A 7,559-nucleotide genomic window follows, 5' to 3' on the forward strand; every position below is an offset into this window, starting at 1 on the left:
GTGGCATGCTATGAGAAACACCACAGCAGGTAGTACTGCAGAGAGTCCAGATGCCATTGCTTGCTTAAAGACTGCCAGCATTTACAGAGCATATTCAAGTGTTTGCCTACATGACAAAGAGGTGTGATTGCAGCCTGGATAGACATATCTGTGCTAGCTTTATTCTGGCATTTGTACATAGCAGAAGCAGTTCAGACATGCTGTCAAAGGCATTTTCCTTAGGACCACAAAGGTCCACAGACCGTGATTTTTTGATTGCGGTGCTGTGCGGTAGCCTCATAGAATCATAGAATGGCTGTGGTTGGAAGGGACGTTAAAGATCATCCATGTCAAACCCCTCTGCATGGGCAGGGACACCTCCCACTAGACCAGGTTGCTCAAAGCCCCATCCCAACATGGCCTTGAAAACTTGCAGAGGGGGCAGCCACAGATTCCTTGGGCAACCAACCTGTGCCAGAGTCTCACAACCCTCAAATTAAAAAAAAAATTCTTCCTAATGTCCAACCTAAATCTCCCCTCTTCAAGTTTTAAGCTGTTTCCCCTTGTCCTCTCACTACACACCCATGTAAAAAGCCCTACCCCAGCTTTCTTATAGGCTCCCTTCAGATACTGGAAGGTTGCTATAAGGTCACATTCGAACCTACTCTTCTCCAGGCTGAGTAACTCCAAATGCTTTAGCCTGTCTTCAGAGGGGACATGGTCCAGGCCTCTGATCATTTTATTGACACATTCTGAGAGCTCTATGTCCTTCTCATGCTGGGTACTCCAGAACTGGACACAGTGAGTTCTCACAAGAGCAGAGGAGAAGGGGAGAATCACCTACCTTGACCGGTTGTCTGTGCTTCTTTTGATACAGCTCAGGACCCAGTTGGCTTTCTGAGCTGCAGGTGCACACTGACAGTTTATGTTGAGCTTCTGGTCCAACACCACACCCAAGTTCTTTTCCTCAGGGCTGTCCGCAATCCTTTCTCCTCTCAATATGTGTTCATGTATGGGATTGCCTCAACCCAGGTGCAGAACCTTGCACTTGGCTTTGTTGTATTTCATGCAGCTTGCACAAGTCGACTTCTCAAGCCTGTCAAGGTCCCTCTGGATGGCATCCCTTCCCTATAATGTGTTGACTTTACCACACAGTTTGGTGTCATCAGCAAACTTGCTGAGGGTGCACTCAATTCCACTGTCCATGTCACCAGCAAGGATGTTAAACAGCACTGGTCTGAGTACCAACCCTTGAGGAACACCACACATCACACGTCTCCATTTGGACACTGAGCCGTTGATCCCAAATCTTTGGGTGTGACCATCCAGCCAGTTCCTTATCCAATGAGTGGTCCATCCAATAAATCTGTATCGTTCCAGTTTAGAGATCAGAATATCAGGTGGGACAGTGTCAAATGCTTTGCACAGGTCCAGGTAGATGATGCTGTTTCTCTTACTGTACAAAGTCTGTGACCCCATCAGAAAAGGCCACCAAATCAGTCAGGCAGAACTTGCCCTTAGTGAAGCCATGTTGACTGTCACCAATCACCTCTTTGTTATCCACATGCCTTAACAGAGCCTTCAGGAGGATCTGCTCCATAATCTTGCCAGGCACAGGTGAGACTGAGTGGCCTATAATTCCCTGGTTCTTTTTTCCCATCTTTTAAAATGGGGGTTATATTTTCCCTTTTCCAGTCAGCAAGTATTTCACCAGACTGCCATGACTTTTCAAATATGAAGCACAGTGGCTTTGCAACTTCATCTACCAGTTCTTTCAGGAGCTGTGGGTGAATCCCATCAGGTCCCATGGACTTGTTCACCTTCAGGTGGTCTCGAACCTGCTCTTCATCTACAGTGGGGGGATCTTCCTTTTCCCAGTCTCTGCCTTTGGCTTCTGTAACATGAAGGCTGTGACCAAGAGTCCTTGCAGGTGAAGACAGAGGCAAAGTTGTCACTGAGTGCCTCACCCTTCTCTACATCTTGAGTCACCAGCTGTCCCGTTTCCTTCTGGAGTGGATCCCCATTTTCCCTTGTCTTCCTCTTATCACTGACATACCTATGGAAATTTTCCTGTTGTCCTTAACCCGCCTTGCCAGATCCAATTCTCTCTGTGTTTTTGCTTTCCTAATCTGATCTCTTGCTTCTCTGTCTTCTTCTCTATACTTCTTACAGGGCATCTGTTCTTGCTTCCATCTTCTATAAACTTTATTTTTACCCCTAAATGTGTCCAGGAATTCCTTGCTCATCCACACAGACCTCCTGGCACTCCTGCCTGCCTTCCTCTTCACTGGGACACATTGGTCCTGGGCATGCAGAAGGTGATCCTTGAATATAGACCACCTTTTCCACCTTTTCTGGGCTCCTTTCCAATCCAGGTCTTTACCCCATTCTACCCTACCAAGCAGATCCTTGAAGAGACTGAAGGCTGCCCTTTTAAAACCAAGTGCCGTCCATTTACTTTGCACTTTCCTCGCTGCCCTATGGATCTTGAATTTTACAGTGTCATAGGCACTGCACCCAGTGTCCCATTGATTTTCACATCACTCACCAGGCAGTCTCTGTTGGTGAGAACAATGTGTAGCAAAGTGCCTTTTCTGTTTATTTCCTCTACCATTTGGAGGAGGAATTTGTCATCAGTGCACAAAAGGAACTTCCTGGAGTGCTGGTGCTGTGCTGTGCTGTCCCACCAGCAGATGTCAGGGTGATTAAAGTCGCCCATGAGGATCATGGCTTGTGAGTGTGAAGCATCTTCTATCTGCCTAAAGAGGGCCTTATCACTTGGTCATCCTGGTTGGGTGCTCTGTAGCAGACCCCTACTATGATCACTTGCCCTTGATTTACCTTTAATCTAGACCCATAGGGTGTCTGTCAGCTCCTCATCCATGCCCAGGAGGAGCTCCATGGACTCCAGCTGATCATTGATGTAGAGACTGTCACAAGAGACTCCCCCTCTTTTGCCTTTCCTTTTCTTTCTAAACAGTTTATAAACACCAATCCCCACACTCCAGTCATAGGAGCTGTCCCACCACATCTCGGCGTTACCAATAACACCATAGCCCTTAAGGCATGCAGACTCCTCTTGCTTATTCCCCATGCTTTGTGCATTTGCATAGAGTCATTTAAGATGTTCCCCCTTCGAAGCAGCCTTACTGGCAGGGCTTCTATCTATCTGTACACACGTCTTCCTGTTGGCCTGTGATTCTCTTCCAGGCCCAGGGCATCTTCATTGCTCTTCCTGCCCAGGCTACTTAGATTCATGTCTGGCCTTCTGTGTCCTGTGCAGCCAGGACAGAGATTTCTCCTATCCCCTGGCATTCAGGAAGCACAAAATTAGTAGCAGCTCCCAAAGCCCCATTCATCTAATTTTGGGTCTTCATTTCAATTTAGGAGAGAGAATCTAGACTGAGCACACTGCCAGTCCCATGCCAAAGGCTTTGTGAGATGTAAACATGTGAGAGAACTGTACAGATCTTATTCTGATCCTACCACTTTTACACCTTGATCACACTAAATGTCTCCAGGTAAATGATAGAAAAGTCAGGCACTGTACTGAAGCCACAGTACTGTGATGAGCAAGGTGAAGTAATTAATTTTTCCTTTTTCACTTCCTTATTTCTGATTTTGAATATGGAAGCTGTCCTTAAGCATCTTCATCCCCTATTTCTTACTGTCATAGTGTATGTTCCTCCTTGCAGAACTAGCATTTTTGTCAGACGGATGATTTTCTGGTATTTCCCCAAACTTTTCAGAGATGTCCAAAAAAACCACATCCAAAAAAATTTAAACAATGTGGAACTTGCTTAATTTTTAGCTGCTACAAATTCAACATGCAGATCCCAACCATTTAAAGATTTTATGAGTTCAAATTTATTTACATCTGGAACTTGAGTCAATGTGAGGGAATGTAGAAACAGGGGGGAGGCCATTCATACAGACACCTCCTCTCCCATATTCGCATGAATTGCCTTATGCTAAAATAATAGAATTCCGTGTAGACATAGCTGTTTCCTCTATTAAGTTGTCAAAAGATATGGCTTTATAACATGCAATTTTGCCTAGAATTGTTGCTCTCTTCCACTATAGAAGCTCATTACCTTATTTACTAACCTGCAAAAATGGGCCTTTCAGGTGACCCTTTTTCTCTCTGATCTGCCTGAATTCCACCTACAGGATGGTTCCACAACCTCATAGCATCCACATGGATTGAAAGTGCAGGACTGGAGGTATGCCAGGGGCTTAGCAACAAGGACCTGTTATTTCTTCTTCACAGCCCAAGAAGAGATACCTCAGTTAGTCCCATCTGCTTTTTAAAACTCCTTTCAACTTCACTAAGGATGGGATAGTTGTTTCTGTCTATCCCTATGTGAGCATCACCTGAACAAAAATCAACCCTCTCCATCAGCCGTCCTTGACAGAACCCTAAACTAGAGTATGGAGCATGGGCCATAACCTATACAAAGGAGAGACAAAAGGGGATTTAGATTTGAGGCAGCAAAGAAATGCTCAAAAGACTCTGGAAACACTGCATGCATTTTGCACGCCAGGTAAGAGAAAGGCATAAAGCATCAGGGTGATGGCTTAAGATAAGATGGCTCATCTTTTTGAGTGCAAGGTACTACAGCCAGTTATTTGCCAGTACTTTTATGGCACTTCCCCTGTATTTAGTTCTGTTCTTTCTATTTATAACAAGGTATCAGAAATTTTTCTCCTAAATAACACCTGTATTACTTTATAGATTTAACCTTGTAACTCTTTCCTCTTATTTCCCTGTAAGTCACATTATCTCTTTCACTACTAAGTATTTCTTGCCTCTTCATTCATTGGCTTATTTTAGCTTCTTCCTTCCTCTTTGTTGGCTGCCTGCCTCATACACGCTCGCCCTACATGTTCATATTCTAACCCATTGTTGCCTGGTTTCTTGGCCAGTATATTGGTTCCCATTCTTTGCCATTGTGAAACTCTCAAAGTATAATTGACTTGCTTCCCAGACTGTGTGTAACATGACACTTGTGGTCTCCATCACAACACCTGTCTTGACCTGTGGAGACCTGTGTTATAGGGAGAGCAGGTTTAGTCTGGTCAGCAGCCCTTGGTATTTCACTTGCATTTAACAGGTAGATTCAAGTCTCACCTAGGTTTTCTTTAAATTCTCTAATTTCCTTTCTGTCTTGCAAGCAAACAGAAACTAACCTTCCCTCCTTTTATAAAATTCATACTGGGTCCCTAAGGGGACAAAGTTAACTTAAGCTTTGGTAAGCTCTATTCCTGCTACTTCCTAGAAGCCCATTGAAAGGAAGCAGCAACTCTCAGATACGTTATAGAACCAAATGAATAGATAATGTGTGAAGATTTTTTATCCCCATGAAGTTCTGTGCAATAGCTTACAACATTAGGATGTTAAGAGCCTCTTCTCTTGATTCATGCTGATCTAAGAGGCACAAGGATCACATACCAGACTAGAATTCTTCATAGAAAGGCATTTTCTTCTTGTATTCCTGTTCTACTGCAATGTTTTATCCAAGGACTTACCTCCTGCTGTTACTTAGGTGTTCTCATGTTTACATTAGGGATGACAGAAAGAAAAAGCAGCAAGAGTGAGTAGAAGATCTTATGACTCAGATTTGTTTGATTAGCAAAAAGCACCCATTGAGTTTCTGAAGCACAGCTCAAGAATGGGTTGGATAATCCAGGATTCGATTGCTCTAATTTTTGCCTCTTAATTTTTTTTTTTAAATTAATAGCATTGCTATGAGTCAAAAGGTCACTAAAACATTGAAACTGATAAGAAAAAAAGATGTCCAATATGGCTGAAACAGATCTCTAGGAGGGAAGTCCTTGAATCCAAGTTACTACTTGTGCAAAATATGTGTGACTCCTGGGTCTGAGAAAATTAATTTATTCAGGTTTCTAAGTGTGCCAAGGCTAACTTGGTATCCACCTGTTTGCAAAAAACATAATAACAATCCAATGCACTTGATGTTAACCTTGCACACTCACAAGAGCTAAAGTGTATCTTCAAGTGGCCCTTACAGTGCAAAAAGTATGGTTTGTTGGGTATCAAAAGACATCCCTTTGATCTGGAGCTTTGTTCTAACATCAAAAGAGGAGAAAAAAGGGAAAACAAACCCTGAAGCTGAGGTGAACTAACTGCAGTCCCCAAGGGTTTAAACACACACCTCCTTTTCTCCAAAGGCCATGAACAAACAATCCCACTAGACACCCATCGTGAAGGGTCACAAGACCCTCTTTAGGCACTTAGTCTTACAAATCTCTGCTATCAATGACTTTTATATTCAGTGGTCTCACCCATCTGGCAATTACCTGGACACTGAAAACCAAAATGTTCTTCAGTTATCACATAAGCCCTTTTCCATCTGACTCCTGGTTTCAAACTACTTGCAGCTCTGACCACATGGAGTAACTACTGTGAGTGAGAACTATTCAACCCTGGAAGCTTAAAAATATCCAACCAGCTACAACTGCTTGAACTCATGGAGAGAAAAATTAAAATCATCTGTTTAGCACAGCCTGAGTCTTTAGGTTATGGGAGCTTGAAACTTCTAAACCTAAACTGAGAGAAATGAACGTAGGGGTTCCACAAGTCAAGAAGGAATATATTTTGTCATGGCTCTTCACAATAGCAGTGGTAAAAGCAATTCATTTATGATTTACTTCAAAACAACTTTTAAAAGAACCTTACTTTCTGTCTTGGTATTCTACAGGAGGAAATCAGGGGGATTCAGAAAAACAGATTATCTGTTAATTTTCTAAGTTATGTTTTCCTATCAGAACTGGCTATTTTCATGGGCTGTTGACACATCTAACTAAAAGCACTGCTTCTGAAATACCTATGGCAGCAACACTGAATAGCTATTTTTCTGCCAAGTGACTTATAAAGCAACTTGCACAGGACAAGTAAAACTTATCAGTGGATGACATGTGTTGCATGACTCTTACCAGCTCCTCCCTGTTACTCTACTAGGCAGGGATATGAACTGGCTTTACAGCCGAACAGCTTTCCCTCCTCAGGCTCTATTTGTGGCACTTATCAGGGTGAAATAAATGTTTGTTTACTTTCTCTGAGTAAAGCAGGGACATAGAATGAGGAGGAGTCTCAAATCTCAAAAATTGAAATGAAAACTTCAAAGAAATTAGAGGATTGCATCAGCCTCTCATCAACAGATGAGAGAAAAGAGGAATTTTAACTTGGAGAGAAAGTGGGGTGATTCTCCCTTCACTGCTTCCACCTTGTTCTTCTGCAATGCTGATCCCAGCTACCAGCGTGGAGGACAGTAGTGGGCTCCTTTGTACACACTAATTATAGTAAGTGCTGTGTCCTGGTATCACTTAAATCTTCTCCATTATTAAAAAAACATCTTTCAATCTTTGACATTTTAAGTCAGAAATTACAGCAGCCAAGTGCATTATTAAATTTGGCCTCAGTTTCAAGAAAAGGATGGTTGTGGGTGTGTCTGACCAAGACTACGCTGGGGAGATAACTGTTTCTAGGGAAGAGTGTTCAACTTTTATTTTTGGGACAGCAGAGTTGGCAGACACTCTTGGCTGCCACTGCACAATTC

Source organism: Heliangelus exortis, chromosome 2, assembly GCF_036169615.1.
Source record: "Heliangelus exortis chromosome 2, bHelExo1.hap1, whole genome shotgun sequence".
Lineage (NCBI taxonomy): Eukaryota > Metazoa > Chordata > Aves > Apodiformes > Trochilidae > Heliangelus > Heliangelus exortis.